The sequence below is a fragment of the Stegodyphus dumicola genome, chromosome 1 (assembly GCF_044657685.1).
Source record: "Stegodyphus dumicola isolate Sdum_Otavi_A_Nest chromosome 1, ASM4465768v1".
NCBI classification, from domain to species: domain Eukaryota; kingdom Metazoa; phylum Arthropoda; class Arachnida; order Araneae; family Eresidae; genus Stegodyphus; species Stegodyphus dumicola.
In genome coordinates, this window is record NC_140768.1 from 62435584 (window position 1) to 62454888 (window position 19305).

The 19305-nt window shown below is 33.8% G+C and overlaps 2 protein-coding genes across 9 annotated transcripts in view; one reads left to right on the top strand and one right to left on the bottom strand.

Moving 5' to 3' along the window:
- The window catches only part of LOC118204040 (USP6 N-terminal-like protein), a 173949-nt gene that overhangs the window by 115205 nt on the left and 39439 nt on the right, over positions 1–19305 (bottom strand). For 2 of the 8 annotated variants that reach the window (XM_085815518.1, XM_085815506.1), the window contains exon 1: positions 10029–10207. The exons of 5 other annotated variants lie outside the window; for them this stretch is intronic. The gene's annotated coding sequence lies outside the window, so the exon portion shown is untranslated. Of the gene's footprint in view, positions 1–10028; positions 10209–19305 lie in introns of those variants that run through there. One more of the 8 variants, XM_085815541.1, reaches the window with a different exon arrangement.
- The window catches only part of LOC118203999 (anoctamin-4), a 475106-nt gene continuing 472072 nt past the window's right edge, over positions 16272–19305 (top strand). The window contains exon 1 of the mRNA XM_085815493.1: positions 16272–16418. The gene's annotated coding sequence lies outside the window, so the exon portion shown is untranslated. The remainder of the gene's footprint in view (positions 16419–19305) is intronic.

A 19305-nucleotide genomic window follows, 5' to 3' on the forward strand; every position in this document is an offset into this window, starting at 1 on the left:
AAAGGAAATATTTTTCATTATTCACTGACAGGAAACTTAAAATACACATTTCATGAGGTTCTACAATAAGGATTATTAACTTTTATCGGTTTATAATGCAAAATACTATATTATGCTGTCTCGACATCTTATGGAAGATACAAGCAGTCTGAATTCAGTTAATTGCCTTGATAGAAGTAATTAAGCCAGAGTTACAGTTAAATGTTTACGAAAACCGACATTTATTAAAGAAAAAAGAATGATAAACTACGTCTACCCAAAAAAAAATGGAAATGAGAAAGCAAAGCATAACAAAGGTTCATAGAGAGATACAATAAGAAATGAGCAGAAAACTTTCAGCAATTAATTTGTACACTTACACTGTTTGTTCACAAGTGCATAAAACGCGGTATCAAGCAACTGTCTACTTTTTCTCTAAAACTTACATAGAGATAAATGTAATTTAAAAACAAATTAGCGGTACTATCCCATAATAAGTAACATATGGTTTTAGAATTTTCGTTAATCACAATAGCGTTGCAAATTCTCTTAATCATCAGTCGGTTAAACGTTAAATGAATTTTAATTTAAGTCAAATTTACAGTTGACGCTCGGTATAAAAACCGCATGTTATAGCGTTAGTTCCATTACAACAATCAGTACAAAAAAAGACCATAAATCCATCTTCATTACAACGATCTTATTCTAAAGGCACGGCAGACTGTTAGGGCGAGTGTCATCTACTTTATTAATAAAAAATCTAAATTAAAATTATTAAGAAATACTTTACTGCTTTCAAATCGCTCAGTTCTTTATATAATACAATTAAAATCATATCACTCGGTTTTTTATATAATACAATCACAACAAAAAACCAATTAATGATCTTACATCTAATTCAGTGGTAACACTCTCTGAACTACTGTTGAAAGTCTAAGCAGAAGACAAAAGTGCAATGACTACACTTGCCAGACTGCGTGGATAACAGATAGCATGATAGAATAACATATACACGTAATATATGGGGGGGGGGGCAGAAAATTTTTTAAAGATTCCGCTACAAGCGTTTCTAACACAAAAAAATTAGAGAAAAAGGGAGGTGGGATTGAATTTGTCCTTTTTTTCTGAAATTTTGTATGTTTAATAGATAACCTGCTTCATACTATAGCCTTCGTAAAAATATGCCCATCACAAGCGTGCTTGCGCTATTTAAAATCCAAACTACTCGAAGGAATAAACCTACGCCAGGAATTTCTTGAAAATAATACGAGTAACTATCTCTTAAAGTTGATGACAGACGTATAGTTGAATCAATCAAAAGAATTAACCTTCAGACTATGTAATTTTGTTCATGTGACAACCTTTTAATGAGAATTCATGAAATCGAAATTTTTAACTTGCCCTTATTACAAAAAGGTTCCTAACAATTCTGTTGCAAGCTACGGGATCGTTGATATTTCTTTGAATAATACGTCCAGATATGCAGGAAGAAATAAACAATTTATTAGGAAAATAGGCAGTATAAATAGTACACGTAGCACAAAAATATCTCAAAATAACTCAGAGAACGCTTATACTTCGCAGTTCCTCTTTAATACGAAAACATTTTACACGAAATAAATCGCAAAGTTTCTCAGATCACCCTCAGGATAAACCCTAACTCGTAGTTCAGGTAACAGCTGAGTCTCTCAGACATTCACAACTGAATTCCTCAGCTCTCCGACTCATATTTATACTCTACAGCAGGGGCTCTGAAAACTTCTGGAAGAATCAGCAGTAAGGCTTTGAAAATGTGTTTCTGCGAATTTTCTAGAAAGACGCCAAGACGGCGAGAAATCGCCGTATGTCAGCAAAGCTTCTCAGCAACGAAATTGCCCAGATCTCAAGTTCTAATTGTGCTACTTTTACGGTTACAAAACCGTTGCACTTAAAATTAAAAGATAGATAATTAATTCTGTGCAACAAATAATTTTCACCTTCGTCAAAGCATTCCGAAAATTAGCTCCTCTAAATTTTAAACAGATTAGTTCATGTAGCATGTTTTTTCCTTGTTTGCTTGTTTGTGTGTTTTAGTGATTGATTTACTCATGGATTTGGTTGCACAGGCTGTGATACACGAAGCAATGATACTGGTGTGTTGGTGTATATAATTACGGCAAAGCACACTAGGGCTATCTGCCTAAGAGGAGGGATGCCTTTCGTGGAGGACTTTCTAAGGGAAACTGGCTCGTATACACGTTACACATGGGGAAAACCACGAAAACACCCATGCAGCCAGCCCGTTCGCGGGATTCGAACCTCGGACCGAACTACCAGTGTTCAGCGACTTTACCGCTCGGCCGCTGGTGGGCGCAATGATACTGAAGAGCTTCAAGAAAACGGGGATATCTAATGCAAATGATGGTTGTGATGATCATTGCAAGCGGGAAGACAGATGAACGGTTGCGAAGATGATGACAACGGTGACGATGGCGACGGTAAGCTGCAGCAAACGACGCAGACAGCAATTCCAGCAGTAAATGAATGTGTGGCCAAAAATAGCAGTAGGCCAGTTACAAAATAAGGAAAGCAGAAAAGAATATATCGTATTAGATATTACAATGCTAATATCTTCTTACTGGAATGTAAATTTCTTTTAAATATATATATTGTGATAATTACCGATAGTTTATTCACGAATATTTTTTCATTTCATGTGTTCTTATTGTAACTCGCTAGTTCCAAAATCTAAATTATTCGCTTAATTTTCCCCTCTCGATTTTTGTATCATAAAATTATTTTTAAAAATGGAGAAAAATACGCGACTAAATACGGCACATACTCGGAAAATTTTTTTATACTTTATTTTGAATAATGTATTCATTTCATACAACTGACGCCAATAAAGAAGACAAAGTAAGCAATGGACATTTGTCTAAAGACAGTAATGCCATCCTAGATAACTTCTAATGCAAATTGGCTTTTATTTACATTATACAAGGGGGAAAATCGCATACTAGCTTCTCTAATAGGATTCAAAACAGCCAAGTCGAAGTAACAGCGTTCGGAGGTCACTGGCCGCTCTAGATGTAAATCATATTTAACTGGTAAAATTTGCAAACACTTCTATTATTAGAATAATTAATCAAAAAAAATTCTAACGCCGTACTTAAATACTCAGCTACAGAAAACTGCAGCAATCAAATTTTTTTAACATTTTATTTTTATGTAATTAATTAACGACATTCCAATCATGTTCAACTAATTCAATTAATAATTTCTCAAAATACCTTGCCATTTTTTGGTCGAATTCAGGATACAATAGTTAATATACTGATAATAAAATCCATATGCACATACGGTTTTTACCAAATATAAAACAAATAAAGCCCGACACTGTTTTACCAACTGTTTCCATTATTGGGCCCTCATCAAACGAAACCTGAGAGGGAATGTAATCTCCTTTTTTCTCTCTACATCAGAATAATTTAATCATTTTCCTTCTACCTCTTGATGAGAATGGTATTCTATCCAAGAATTCTTTTATTAGTTTTGATAGAAGAAAGCAGAAGAAATTTTGTTCTTGCGTCAGAGAAAGAATTGGTCTCCATCCAGCATTTAATCAAAGGATATGTCTTAAACTAATAACAACGTGATGGAGAGAAAATGAAAAGAAATTGTCTGTCGTCCCTCGGAGCGCAACAGGGGATTTATGAGAAAATGGATTTTCTAGAGTACTAACAGCAATTCTCACTGATTAATACCAATAAGATAATGCGCAAGGTATCGGCCTCTTAGCAACACTTTCGTCCATTCCATAAAGGAAACGCAATTCGAATGTTTAATTTAAAATAAACACCATGGAACTATCAGAAATGTGACTAGCCCATTTATTTCTTAAAAACATTTAAATAAATAATAAAAATATTTTATAGAAAATTTAATGAAAAGAAAAAAATCGTTATGTGGAAACGATTACTCTGTGAGATACGAAGGATATGCCATTATAGAATGCTTTTATAACGTTAAAATAAGCACAACCTTTTTATAAATATCGCCGGTTATATACATGATAAATTGAATTATTTAGACGTATTAAAAATCATATCTATGAGATGTATTTTAAGAACATTATTTAAGAGATATTCTTGCAAAGCAAAATGAAGGTATAAATTATTTAGAAACATTATTACTCCTTTTAAATCGCATAGTCAGCTAGCATAATACAAGAAACAGCACTTCAAGATATAGCAATTTTCTCAGCCGTGCAGATGTTATATCAAAGATCTATTTTCTCGTGGAATGGCAATACTTATCGTGCTGCACTGACGATAAATTTGGTAACACAATATAATGGAAGTAAGGCAATGTAACAAGGATTAAGATATTGACATTTCTAACGTCGTCACCCCCCCCCCACAAAAATAAGTGAATAAAAAATAATCACTGTATTTAGGTGCATTCCCTCTTTACCCTTAATTACCAGCGTGGAGATACGTATTACATAATAAGTAACACCGATTCGTGTAACGTAGCATTTGGATAATCTGCATTTAAAAAAAGAAGCACTTGATGTAAAACAATCTATGAATCATTAAGGTAGGTAAGAAAGCAGATCGCTACTCAGTACAAGTAACTGCTTTATAAATCATATACTTGCCGAACATGGTAATACAGCAATTTACATATCGAAAACATACATCTACATAAATGTAATAGCTCATTAAAATATATACTAAATCGCATGATATTTTAACATAATCAATGGGAAAAAATTAAAAGTACATCAATACATTTAAGAAGTTTTATTTTAATTGGCAGAAGATGAAAAGCAAGTTGTTTGAAGACCTGGTATTCAGATAACTGTAGTTCATATTCACTGAAAATAAAAACTTTTACGACATCAGTGTGTGTGTGTGTGTGTGATTATGGCAAAGCCTCGAGGGCTATCTGCCTAAGGGAAGGGATGCCTTCGTGGAGGACTTTCGGACTAAACTGGCTCGTATACACGTTACACATGGGAAAAACCACGAAAACGCCCATGCAGCCAGCCCGTTCGCGGGATTCGAACCTCGGACCGAACAACCAGTGTTCAACGACTTTACCGCTCGGCCGCTGGTGGGCCCCTTTACGACATCAGAATTCACCAAGGTGAAGATACATCCTCCCCTCCCAAAGTGTAATTAGTAAAACCTACTACAGTCTTTTCAAGCGCGAATAAAATTTTCATACTATCTCATGTTATACTTATCTATTATGTCTTTCGAAAAGATTATTTTAGCATTTAAAAGCATTCTACGCCATCCAAAATGGGTGGATTTACGTTTTCATGACACACCCTTGTCAGCAATTAATGTAAGCATAATAAGTATAATTTAGTGAATCTTTGACATGATATCAAGAGTAAAATGTAATACTAAAAAAGCACATGCTTCGAGAAAATTTATAAAAGCATTGCTAAAATTACCTACCAAAACGTGAAACGAAAATATTATTTATTGAAATTTAATAATAAAGTATGTATCCATGATGTATAGATTGTACAGATGACAATACACATCTGGAAATGAAGATTCGCATATTGCAGATAACATGCAAAACAATGTTGAATACGTTGAATTCGAGAGCTGGTATGTAAATAGAATATTTTCAAAAAATTCTGGCAGTTATGCAAATAAATTCATAAATATTAATGATAAAGAGTGGTTTCCAACATCAACAAATAAAAATTAAATTACAAGTCCAACAATCCGAAGCAACTACAAATATCCAGAGATATTTGTGTAGCAGCCCATCCGCACACCTAAACCTTAGTTTAATATAATGCAAATGGACGAGTTTTATTTACTATAATTTTTTTTTGTTTGTTTATCGCATTCTTATTTCAAAGATAACGTATTAAAAAAAATAACAATAAATAAATTTTAAAAAAAACTGAAAGGTTTCAAATTTTAAATTACGTCCAAAGGGGCGTTTTTTCAACGTTTTGTGTGTTACTTTTATTTATTAAATATCATGTTATACGTACTCAAACCATAAAATTCAGTTCAACAGCAATATCGCAAAATGGCCCACCAGCGGCCGAGCGGTAAAAGCCGCTGAACACTGGTAGTTCGGTCCGGGGTTCGAATCCCGGCGAACGGGCTGGCTACATGGGCGTTTTCGTGGTTTTCCCCATGTGTAACGTCGATACGAGCCAGTTTCCCTTAAAAAGACCTCCACGGGACATCGCTCCCTTTCCGTGTTGTGCCTAAGGGCGGAGCACGTAATAAGTAAAAAAAAAATATCGCAAAATAATTTTAAAATGAGCATATCTTTAGAATTTCCGACAGTGTTGCTATTGCTCGCTTTGAAATCGTTTAGTTTGTTAATCAAAAATTTGTTGAAGTGTTACAAAATATGTAATCGATGATAAAACAAATTTCAAATTAGGGCTTCCCACACGCCCATATTCTATGGAAGATTACATTATTCAAATTTTGATGGCTCTAGGTACCGTTGTTTTATCACAATGCAAGAAAAATACATACATTCATGCAGATTCTTCATTATTTAATTTCTATAAATATAATACAGGGTGATATTTGGTGGTGACAATCTGAAAAGTGAAACAACGCTTATCGTGAATCGACGCAAAATGCCAAAACGAAATTCATAGTCCTTCTGCGCAAACTGCCCCTTTGAACTGATAATTTCATTTTTGTAAAAGATACAAAATACAGAATATTCCCAACAAAACTACATCATGAAATTACTTTGTTACCTGTTTAAATACACATCCCATTTACATTTTAATCTACAGTGAAACAACGATAGTAATTTTTATAAATGTGGAGCCTCACATGATCTTACTTTATTTTTACTATACTAAAATTAAAGAAATTATTTTTTGTTCCAGTAATTTCTGCAATCTATTTCCATTTAACAAAAAAGCTTTGTTTTATTGATTTAAAATCATAAAATTCACAGTATCGTAAATACTGAAATTTTGCTCTTACAGTCTAAAATAAATTTTATGATTTGATGGAAACACTCAAAAAGTTCAGCAACTTTGCTGCCAAAGGGCAAAAAAATGATAATCGGATAATTGTAGTCTCAATACATTAAATTCTTAATAAGTTTATATCTTTTAAAAACAAAGAGGTATAATGGATTTATTTTGAAACTTCGCCTGTTGATCTTATATCATACAAATTACTTCACTGAGATAAAACGCCAATTCTAAAAACCTCAGTATAGGGCACGCAATACGTCAACCGAGATTTTCCTATATTCGCTTATACTGACTGAGACAGCGTATTATTTACAGTGGTTAAAAAAATATTGACAATTGCCTATAATTGATCATATTACCTAACAAAGGAAACGCTTGACAATTTAGCTGGACATAACCGAACACAGGGGGCAATAAACACACAAATCTAATGAAAACCTTCAATATAATATGCCTTTTACACAAAATATAAAGCAAAAACGTAAATTTGCATGTCGAACTTGTATTGGCTAAGTTCTAATCTGCTATACAAATTTTGTTAAGTTGGGGTCACGTGTTTAGACTAATAAGAAAGCATTTTAGTATAAGGTCTGCTGTGCTTTTTCAAAACGTTATTTTGCTAATACTATGATAAAATGGTTTCGAAGGCGAAAGAGTTGGATGTTAATGTTAAAAGCACGGATCATTCAGCTCAGAAATGAAGGTTTAACTTATTGCGCTATAGGAATACAGTTGAACATAAGTTTATATACAGTTAAAAGTGTTGTAAAAAAGTTCAGAGAGACAGGATTGACGAAAAATAAGATTAGAAGTGGATGGCCTCGAATAGTTTCTGCAAGGGAAAACGTGGCATTATTAAAGAGGTTAAAGAGAAACCCTAAAATAATTGCACCCCAGTTAGTCAAAGATGTGCATAAAACTTTTAATGTACAGACTATACGGAATGTCTAACACAGAAGAAATTATTATGGAAGAAACCTTTCATTTCAGAAATAAACAGGAGAAAGGGATTAGATTTTGCAAAATCTCATTTTAATTTAGCACAAGAATATTGGAACACGGTTATTTTGTCCGATGAATCCAAATTAACATTTTCGAGAGTGATGGACGACAACCGATTGTAAAAGATCTTGGATGGAGCGTCGTAGTTTGGGGCTGTACGGCAGCCCCAAACTACCTGTGTACCAAATGGCCCCAAACTACCTGTGTACCAAATGGCCCCAAACTACCTACTAATTAGTAACCTATGCTTCACTGATGGTATTATGATTGCACGTACGTACATTGACATATTGCGCCATAGCATGAAATTCAGGGCCCAAAAACTTGGCTTAGGAACATAATTTGTGTTTCAGCCGGACAGTGACCCTAAGGATACAATGAACCTCATCTAGCAATAATTACTCTACAGTGCTCCTCTCCAGTTAAAGACACCGCCTCAATCGCCTGACATAAATTCAATTGAAAATGCATGGCACAAACTGAATTGGACCTAGAAGTCAGGAAACATAAAATTTCCCGTAAAGATGAACTTAAGCGTATACTCCTGCAAGAATGGCACAAAATTCCCAACAGGACTTTGGTTTTTTCTATGAGAAATAGATTACAAGTTGTTATAGATGCAAAAGTTATGAATACAAAGTATTACTAGATTTGTGTCCTTATTGCCTCCAGCGTTCATTATGTCCAACTAAACTTGTCAAGCATTTCCTTTGTTAGCTAATATGATCAATTATAGGAAACTGCCAATAATTTTTTTTACCCACTGTACATCAGTAAGATAAATACAATTAAAAAAAAAAAAGACATTAATAGCTATGTTTATTTTTGAAAATCCTGCAGTTACGAATGGTAACACGGAACTGCAGTTACGAATGGTAACACTGAAAATTAGCTATTCGCCAGGATAGTAAATAGATTCTGGGCATGGAAATGGCAACACTTGCCACGCCGCAAAAAATGTAAATACCTTATTACTCTAACATAGTCGCAAAAAAATTGTAACGACCCCGCTATAAACTAACATATTCTAACATCCCCCTTCCTACGGAGAAGAATTATTTTCTAAAAGCACAAAGCATTAATATTCTAACTACTGTTTCCGCCTTCAAAAAGTTCTCCACGAAGGCATCCCTCCCCTTAGGCAGATAGCCCTACAGTGCTTTTAAGTAACTTTTTTTATTATTATTAAATCCAGTATGTGTGTAGTAAATACTTCTCGATTTTTTGTTTCGTTTTTCTATATATTATTTAAAATCTGCTTAGCAAATAAATCATTGTATCCGAAAATATTATGATATTATTACCATTACATTTTCATACATCATTATATTACTATCATTACATTATATTAAATCATTATATTATTACCGCAAAAATTATATCTTTTATCCAATTATATTCGAACCCAATGTTTTTAGAGCAATAGAAACAGGGCGATATTGTATCTAGCTATTTAGAATTTAAATAACTTCATCATTCTTAATCTAGCATCAGTAGTACTACCCTCGCTCTTTTCATGATTGCTTTTTTTCTAGCTCGCATGTATTCTACAAGTTTTTTTTTTTTTTTTTTTTTTTTTTTTACCACTATGTAATGCTACGAAATTTTGCTTAATTACTAGCAACGGATGCACCTGTTTCAGCATTTCATTACATGAATAATAAAATACACAGAAGTAAAGCAAAGATCTCCAACTCAAAGTTACGTATTACTGGAATAAAAAAAATACCCACTATTCATCTTTTACGTCAACATTAATCTAACTGTGCAACAATTTATTAAGAACATCAATGGGTTTACTACTTAATACTCAGAACGGGCTAAAGTATTTTTGCCACTTCAGGCGATCAGTACAAGTGGCGCCTTTGTAAAAATTAAATATATTAATAATTCAAAGCGAAATGTATCTTTTATTTGTTTGTCATTTATAAAAACAATTAGCCGCCGTCCTCCGGAAATCGGCGCCTTAGGCGTCTGCCTATGTCCCCTACACTTGGAAGCGGGCCTAGGTACACTATTAACAAAACAGACAAAATACTCAGAATCGGTACATATGCAAAAGCAAAAAACTTACTCTTCTAACTCAAGATCTTTTTAAGCAGTTTATCATTCTGGAATGTTTTCCTTTCCCTTCTATGCGGCTTATTTGATGATAAAGAATGAAGATGACAAGATTTCACTACGAAAAATGAACTATTTCAACACAGCTGAGATTCCACACAACAGCGATATCAGCGGCTACGCTCTTGGAAACAGTGTCTTTGTGAGCGATAGTTCCGGACGTGTTGCCATATAAGCGAAAAGTGAAAAGCAAACGATAAAATTCAATTTTACTAGACGGAAGCGGAGTTTGTGCGCTGTGTTTCCACAGGAAATGAGAACTGCCATTTTCATTATAACTACGAAATGCGTAAGCGGAGAAAATAATTTTCTTTCACCACATGTCATTTAGATTTAAGCCATAGCGAGGTTTTGAAAGAATAATAGTAAATTTTACCTTCAATTACTTATGTAAGTTCGTTTACTAATATTTTCATGTTAATTATTCTAATTTAAGCAAAATGGCTTTCTCGCTAGACAAGGTTTATATAAGAAACGTAAATACAGTAGCTCTCATCTAATTCGAGTCCACTCAACGCAGTGCTGAGGATAAAGGGGAAAATAAACGGATAATTTGAAGAAAAGCAGTCTTAGACTACTGAAAATGCGTGTTTTAAAAATTTCCAAAAAATTGCCATGCCTGACAGAAATCGCCAAAAGTTACAATCTTAGTACGGAAAACGTCCAGGATTGGATTATTCAATTATGGCAAAGCACACAGGGCTATCTGCCTAAAGGGAGCGATGCCTTCGTGGAGGACTTTTTAAGGGAAACTGGCTCGTATACACGTTACACATGGGAAAAAACACGAAAACGTCCATGCAGCCAGCCCGTTCGCGGGATTCGAACCTCGGACCGAACTACCAGTGTTCAGTGTCTTTACCGCTCGGCCGCTGGTGGACCAAAAACGTCCAGGAAACCAAATGATTTGATAACATGTATCTCAAGTTCTCCTTTAACTGTTTTCACAATTTCAGCATCTCAAGACAGACTAATGCCGATAAACGAAAAATATCTTTTAATAATGCGGATAATTTAAAATGTGCCACAAAATGTGTAATACACGAGATTCAATAATTATTTGCATTCATCACGCGACAGCTGAGATTATATCTCTAATAAAATACTGAGCATATAAAAGTAAAAAATTAAACAAAAGTGTTAAAATATTTTTATATAAAAATACCTAATTTCTGCATTTTTGGCATGGAAATCGAAGATCATTCTCTTTTCGTGAAACATTGGGTGCTTCCTTTTATATTGCAACCCCGACGGACATCAATGGATTATTCTTAAATCCTACTCAAGATAACGCTGGTAGGCGTTGATTCTGATGACAAGCAGATAACTAGGTTATGTAGGAAGATAATAAAGTAGTCTAGATAAACCATTTCGTATAGATAAACATATGCCTCAAAGATATCACATAACTCTACAGAATGTTAAAAAGACAAAAGAATAAAATTTTATTTCAGTTTTGCAGGGCTTGCTGAAACGTCAGCAATGATGCTATATCAGGAAAAAGAATAAACCGCAGAAACAGAATCTATTACTGCATTGTCTAGCTTTCCATAAACATTAGGCTGTGCACCATTTTCCTATTCCTGTTCAAAATCACATGCACATGTTCAAACTATTTACAAGGTTTCATCAGATTCGGGTGCAAGTGCTTTTTGAATTTGAGATGACATCGACCTCACTACAAAAATTATGCCCGACCATTTTTCCATCATAAATAATTCCTAATCTTAACATTCTTTCAAGAAAAACGGTTGCACATAAAATAAGAAAGGCGATGTGTAAAACGGATCACGAAATAAACAAGTGGAAACATAGGATTTTTTCCGTAGAGATTACTTTCAATGCTGGTAATCGCTCCTGAGTTTGTGAGAAGTCGCTAAATTTTCAGAATGCGCCTTAATCTGACAAATATGTGCAAAATAATTCTTCAGACAACCATGTGCATAACAAATCTTCAGTAAGCAACGTCGCCATTTTCGTTTGAATTCTTCTTCATCTTAGTCCAAGTTTCAGCAGTTTTTACAGACAAATTGTGATTTTTTTTTCTCTTAAACTCAATTTTGTGTGTGTGTGTGTGATTATTGCAAAGCCTCGAGGGCTATCTGCCTAAGGGGAGGGATGCCTTCGTGGAGGACTTTCTAAGGGAAACTGGTTCGTATACACGTTACACATGGGGAAAACCACGAAAACGCCCATGCAGCCAGCCCGTTCGCGGGATTCGAACCTCGGACCGAACTACCAGTGTTCAGCGACTTTACCGCTCGGCCGCTGGTGGGCTTAAACTCAATTTTAAAACGAAACAAAGTTTCCAAAGGGGGAAAAAGGGAAAAAAATCGCTTCTATGTAGGTTTATTGATTAATTCTTCGAGATAAAAACCTAATTTAAATATAAAGCATATATGTAAAAAAATGAATGTACGGAATAGTTTTTTAAAATTATATATCATTGTTCTTTTACTTCTGTGAAAAATCGCTAAACTGCGTCAAGGTGGTTGCGCTAATATGTAAATAATGGTTTTCAGACATTGTAAAACTCTTGCATGAACAGAAATCCATATCAGAGAAGATTCGCCTGCTCCATCACATAACCAATCAATTAACCTAACTTAAAGTGACTTGACAACCTAACTGTCCAGGACAGTCTGGGAATTTAACGCTCGACTTCCCGATATGTCTTGGAAAAAGTCCCAGATTCTACAAATATTTCAACTTTGTTAAGTCGTAGACTTTAAATAGTCACATAGCTATTTTTGTGGAACCAAGATAGAAATATGTTCAAATTTCAAATAAAGTACATTCTAAATGTACATTTTCAGAAGCTAATACCGTCCACACGACAACAATAACATTCCAGAATAGTTCTAAGCTTTTTACCACAAATAATTTCATATTTGACCAAATCATAATAATACAAATCACCAGTGGATTAAAGTGATTACTTTGGAAACATACAAGACAGCTTAAATTTTGCAAGAAAGTATTTTGAAGTAGAAGAGTCAGCAGTTAACTTATTCAATGACATATTGCCTTCGTTTTCTTTCTATAAATTAATCGATGATTCCAGTTTAAAACTAAGACGAAATGAATTATTTTGTTTTCCATAACACACACTATTTTTTTCCCCAAATCTGTATCACTATTCATTGAACTCAACTGATCACGAAATACAATATTGCTGCTTTGTGGTAAGATGTCAGTCAATCAATAGACGAAAACAGAGGATTCTTGAAAAAAATCTCACAACGGACAGGAGTTAAATCTTTTAGAATGCAATGGTTTTAAAAGGTCACCATTGCATCCTAAAAGATTATCTTTTTTTTTTTTTTTTCCAATAAAATGGTTAATTGATTAACGCAAACCAACTCAAGGAATATCTGCCTATGGGAGAGGATACCTTCAAGGAAGGTTTTTAAGGCAAACTGATTCTCGTATCAATGTTACACACGGGGAAAACCATAAAAACTCGCATGCAGCCAGTCCGTTCGCCAATATTCGAGGTTGGGTCAAACTACTAGTATTCAGCGACTTCGCTACTCAGTCGCTGATGGGCCCATGTGCAGGTACAAGTAGAAATGGGCAGAATAACAATAATCCACCACTGGTCGTACAGGAATAATCCCGCCACACTAACTGTGCAATACTACTCCAGTTTCGAGGGGGGAAAAAAACCCGGGGATGGTCCGAAGGTCTCCCACACATCTTCCCTAACAGCTTAATTTAAACTCATCCTGCTAGTTGGTGCTTTTCAATAAAAATCTGAAACATAAACTAATACACCTCCGATCAAAATGTAGAATCCTAAGGGAGGGAGGGGGGAAGGCGAACTCAGTTACAAAAGTATGCGTTTAACAGGCAAATTCTGGGTAAATATGATATGCTGGAAGCATAGGACAGTGAGGATTAATTGCCGCAAGAACATTTTCCTTATGACATACAGCATTATGCTGGTTTTCAACTCAATGTCTGAAATATCGCCAAATATACTCTCTGAGTGGCATAACCGCCTTCCTTCTGTCAAGACATGTTTTGTCACTTGTTATATATTAATTAGATTATAAGTTAATATATTTTCCTTTCTTACTTTCTTTAATAATGTAAATATCATCTTAATGAATGGAATTCTATGAAAACAAAGGCTAAGATAAATATTATACAAATTTACTTAGTAAATGCTATTTAAATACTGGTCTTTTGGAGCAGATCTAAATAGCCATGTCACTCGGGGAGGTCAAAGAATCCCACAGTCAGCCTAGGTATAGGTAGAAGTGGCCGCCCCCCGCCAGGATCACCACTTGGTCGTACAGATATAGCCCGTAGGTGGTCCGAGGCTCTTCTACCCCTCTTCCCTTACAACAAACCTCTCGAGAGGACTTTCGGCTTGCAGTCTATTTTGGGTGATCTTGATGTACAACCACTATACGTTTACGAACATCCTTCTCTTCTTCGTAATTCGAAGCCGGGCCCATTGGACGGCAGTCAGCGTCACTAACCACTATACCGGCTGGATTCAACGGTCCATGTCTTATTATAAAATAATGAAATATTGATGAATAGGAATTTGTATGTAAATTCTCTAATAATATATATATTTTTTAAATTCTCCCTCCCGAAGTCACCGGAATTTCTTGTCCCAGATTAGCTTTGGAAAAAGGTGATGGTCGCTTTAACCTTTTTTCGGTTAAAAGAAATCAAACCCACAAATACGCATCAGTGTTCAAACTTGACATTAAAATTGCCGATTTCTATCGTTCAATAAGGTTTTGACAGCTATTTCTGGATAGTTATAATTACGCATTTTTAAATGACCCAAAATTCTGAGGCTGTATCAATATTATGGTAGGATTACTTTCTGGAATATATGTCTGCTAAAATAATTGGGTACTTTTCCGTTTCGCCAAGCAGACTTTATTGGCGACAACATACAGTATGCATATAAAAAATATTAAAAAAGAATGTTAGTTCTAAGAATTCTTTTTTTGAAGGCATAAACATTTTAATATCGCTTACAATTTTATAAAAAGCCAATAAATGAAGGCAATAAATTTGCAAAAAGACATTAAATTAAGAATTTACTATGGTTCAACATCCTGATTCGCCGGTTCATATCACGTGACCCCAAGCGATCTCATCCCACGTAAACTACTCTACAAAAATCTAATGCTCTCAGTAATTATCTACATTAATTTGAAGTTAAATCTTAATTTGGAACACAAGTTTAAATGCAAGAAATAATTCAGTTCGTACGAATAACTTACTCAGAAATTATGTAAAAATGCAGTACTTTACTTCGCTAATGCATTCTCATTAGAGTCGAGGAATTTAACCTTTGACTTTACCTTTTCTATATTTTCTGCTTCGGGCAAGCGCTGTGATTGCATCCTAACTGACTTAATTACCGAAAATGGCCTTAGACATAAAACTGAACTATCTGATAAAAATTCTATGTAATTATATGCAAGTAATGAAAGAAACAATCAATCTGATAAGAAAAAGCTGCGACTTCTTTTGAAAATCAGCCGTAAAAGGTTACCAGCGAGAATATTCCGTTTAGCATCGGTTGTACCATTATTGGCGACTTTATCGCTTGCGCCGGCAAAACGGAAAAGTACCAATAATTGCAATCGGCAAATCATTCACCATAGAATAAAAAAAGATAAAAAAAAAAAAATAAAATAAAATAAATAAAAATCAAGAAATTAAATGTTTGAAAGTTTTTTATTAACAATATATTTTTAATTATTTGGTTATTCATTTCTGAGTATTATTATTATTATTTAGTTTTTGCTGCACACTTCTAATCTCCAGAGAGTGTGATTCATAAAAGTTACCCAAGACCTTCGTTTACTTTCTTTAGATGATTCAAATTACATTTGATGTCCCTGAACTTTTTTCCGCTTTTTAAGCCTATTTTAGCAGCTAAGTGTTCGTTTGTGCGAGACAAAACAGTGCATTCAGAATATAATTTGCGAAGCTGACCAAACTTTTAAAGAATATTTCAACACCACATTAAATGCGAACCTACCATGCGTGGCAAATAGCAAGGACGATATAGCTAATTTTCCTAAGAAACCGCTCACGCATTCGAAATCTGACGTGTATGAAACCGTCCCCAAACTGCTAGAAATAAATCCGTAACAAAATTTAAATGTTGTCGACGTGACGACCGCTACCGCCTGATATTTATGTATTTATTATTGCTCACTGCTTGAACAACTGTGCACTGGATTCAGAATTCAAATAGCAACGGAACGAAAATCGATTGGATTATAACTTTTATTACAGATATTTTATTACAGATCATTTAGGATATTCAAGTCGGAACTGATTTAATCTGGATTGAAAGGTAAGTTGTCTTCTTTAGCTTTTAATATGCGATAAAATGAACCAGCTTCGGATGTAAGGGTTATAAAATCGTCGAGAACAATATTAGCAATGATACATACTCAGTATTCTTTCAGCTATATCGTGACAGAACATAATGGAGCGCAAGAAAAGTTACTGCATTCTATTATGGCAGGTGAAAGCATCTGCAGGGGTTCCACTGTCTTTAATGGCAGCCATAATTCAAATACTTTGAATAAAGCGCATGCGCATACCAATTCTTATCTTCATTCTCCGCATCACATATATTATTATGGCAGAATGTGAAGGTATTCTATTAAGGCTATAGTAAAAATCTGTTTTATGAAAAAATACTTTATTTCATTTATTCACTTTATTATTTATTTATTTATTATTACTGTGGACAGATTTTTAACCACTTTCACATCAAGATTTTTTCAGAACCTGAAATTATTAATTTCGAGTTACTTACATATTTTGGTTCTCCTAATTAAGCATTAATATTAAATGTATTCTTTGTGAAATATTCCCTTTTCTTTGACAAACTAGCATTCATCTCCAAGAATCAAAAATAACAATGAAGTTAAAATCATAGGTACTGCTAGTTAGTTTTCGAGTTCGCTTTAGGAAACGCACTAAACAGATTTTAAGGTTGGGTTATTTGAATGCGGCAAAGTATTCAAAGGCTATCTGCCTAACTGGAAACATGACCTCACTGAGGATTTTCTAAGGGAAACTAGCTCGTATTCGCGTTACACACAGGAAAAAACACTAAAAACATCCATATAGCCAACAGATTCGCTTTTGAATTTGAAACCCAGGTCGAACTGCCAACATTCAGCAAATCTTTACTTTAACCGCTCGGCCAGTGAGTGGGGCAAGCTGATTTGAAATGCCGCTGTAGAGGCTCTAACAGATATGTGATGTATAATATATTTTAAAGGCGACAAAAATTATTGCATAAACTTCCAAAATCAAATCAGAATATCAATAAAATAAATAATTACCAATTTATGGTATGTCTTACAGCTAAAATAACTAAACATTAAATTAAAACTGGTGTCGAATTTTGAATAAATTATTCAGAGAATGGATTAAAAAATAATCAATTATTACAAAGCATGCAAAAGTTATCAGCCAAGGTGATTAACTCGCAATAGTGGAAATGGAAGAATTATCTATTAAAGGACATCATATCACCTAAATTTTTTAAAAGGAAAGAAAATCATTATTTGCACGTAATACTCACTTTTACTGATAATAAAACATCCTCCCCTCCCCACTGATTTAAAAAATTTCGGTTTCTTAGCAGTAAAGAAACTAATAACAAAACAGTACTTTAGGAAAGCTATTTTCTGGGAACAATAAAAGTATTCTTTTTTCTTTTAACGGTCGACGAAATTTTTAATTCGGCAAGTTGTTTTCATTTATGGGTCACAACTTCTACATTTATTCTTTTAAATCAAATTTCTATATTTCTCGCTACACTTGCAAGTTACATAAAAAAATCTAAGTCTGCATATTTCGTATTTTCCTCTTATCCCGCGTGAACATATCGAAAAAGCGAATTTGACGAAGAGAACAAGAACCAAGTATTTAAAAATGGGTTATTGCTCTCATACGTATCTTTTCATTTTGATACAAATGTCAGCTGAAATAGAAACAGAAAAATTCCTTTACGATTTAGCTCCATTACAGCGTAGAAAGTTCAATCGATTAAAGAAAGTCACAGCATTTTCTTCTTCCGCAAAAAAAAAAAAAAAAAAAAAAAATAATAATAATAATAATAATAAATAAATAAATAAATAAATAAATAAATAAATGCAATTTTGGATGTGTCCCTCTTTCAACTGACATTCGATTGTTAAACTGATACCACAAATGCAAAAGCACCTTTCTTTTTATATCTCTTAAAATAATATATTTCAGAGCGTCCAGCATGATAATGCATATTACGTTCACGTTATTTTACAATAGTGTAAATACTTTACACTAGCAGCTACGCTGCCAGCCTTCATCTGGCTTTTAATGTACCGGAAAAATACCTGAAGGGAGTACCAAACGTTAAATTTAAAAACTGTCCAGAATTTTACTCTGCTAAACAACTTCATTTAAAAAAAAAAAAAAAAAAAAAAAAAAAAAAAAAAAATTACAAATTTCAAAAAAACAAACAAACAACAACAACAAAAAAAACATGTATTACATATAAAAAAATGACAATGAAGTAAGCAATATTCCCTTAATATTAATTATCCTATTAAATAAATTAACCAACTTCCAGTTACCTTCTTTCAACACACGTCCGGTATCCAAGAGAAACATTAAATTTAAAGACTTCACAGAATTATAACCCTCATTTTTCCAAGTGGCAATAGTGATGATTTTCAACAGTTAGCAGTCCAATATACAACTGAATGAAAAACTGTTGCCAAAACCACATTTCTAAAAGAATGAAAATATTGAAAATGATGGGATAAAATCGAAAAGATAAAATTAAAAAAAATCTGATTCAAATTTTGAAAAAATGGTCTCGAGGAGCACTGGCTCTTGTCTAGATGTACCTATGTACCAAATTTCGTAGCCCTGGGTCTATTAGCTTACGCGCAACACGAACTAAGGACACAGAGACTCTTTCTTCTATTATATGAAAGAAAAAGTCTAAAATAATGATTGCGTCGATTTTCAGATGATATGATAATCGACGCAGTTATAATTTTTAGATTAAAAATAATAACTGCGTCGGTTTTTAGATGACATGAAATACATATGGAAATCTCAGTTTAATAGTATCAACAAAATGATGATTCTATTTTCTTAAATACGAGCCTCAGCTACATTTGATCACTCCCACTGAAAAAATAACTATAAAACCAATAACGTATAAGTCA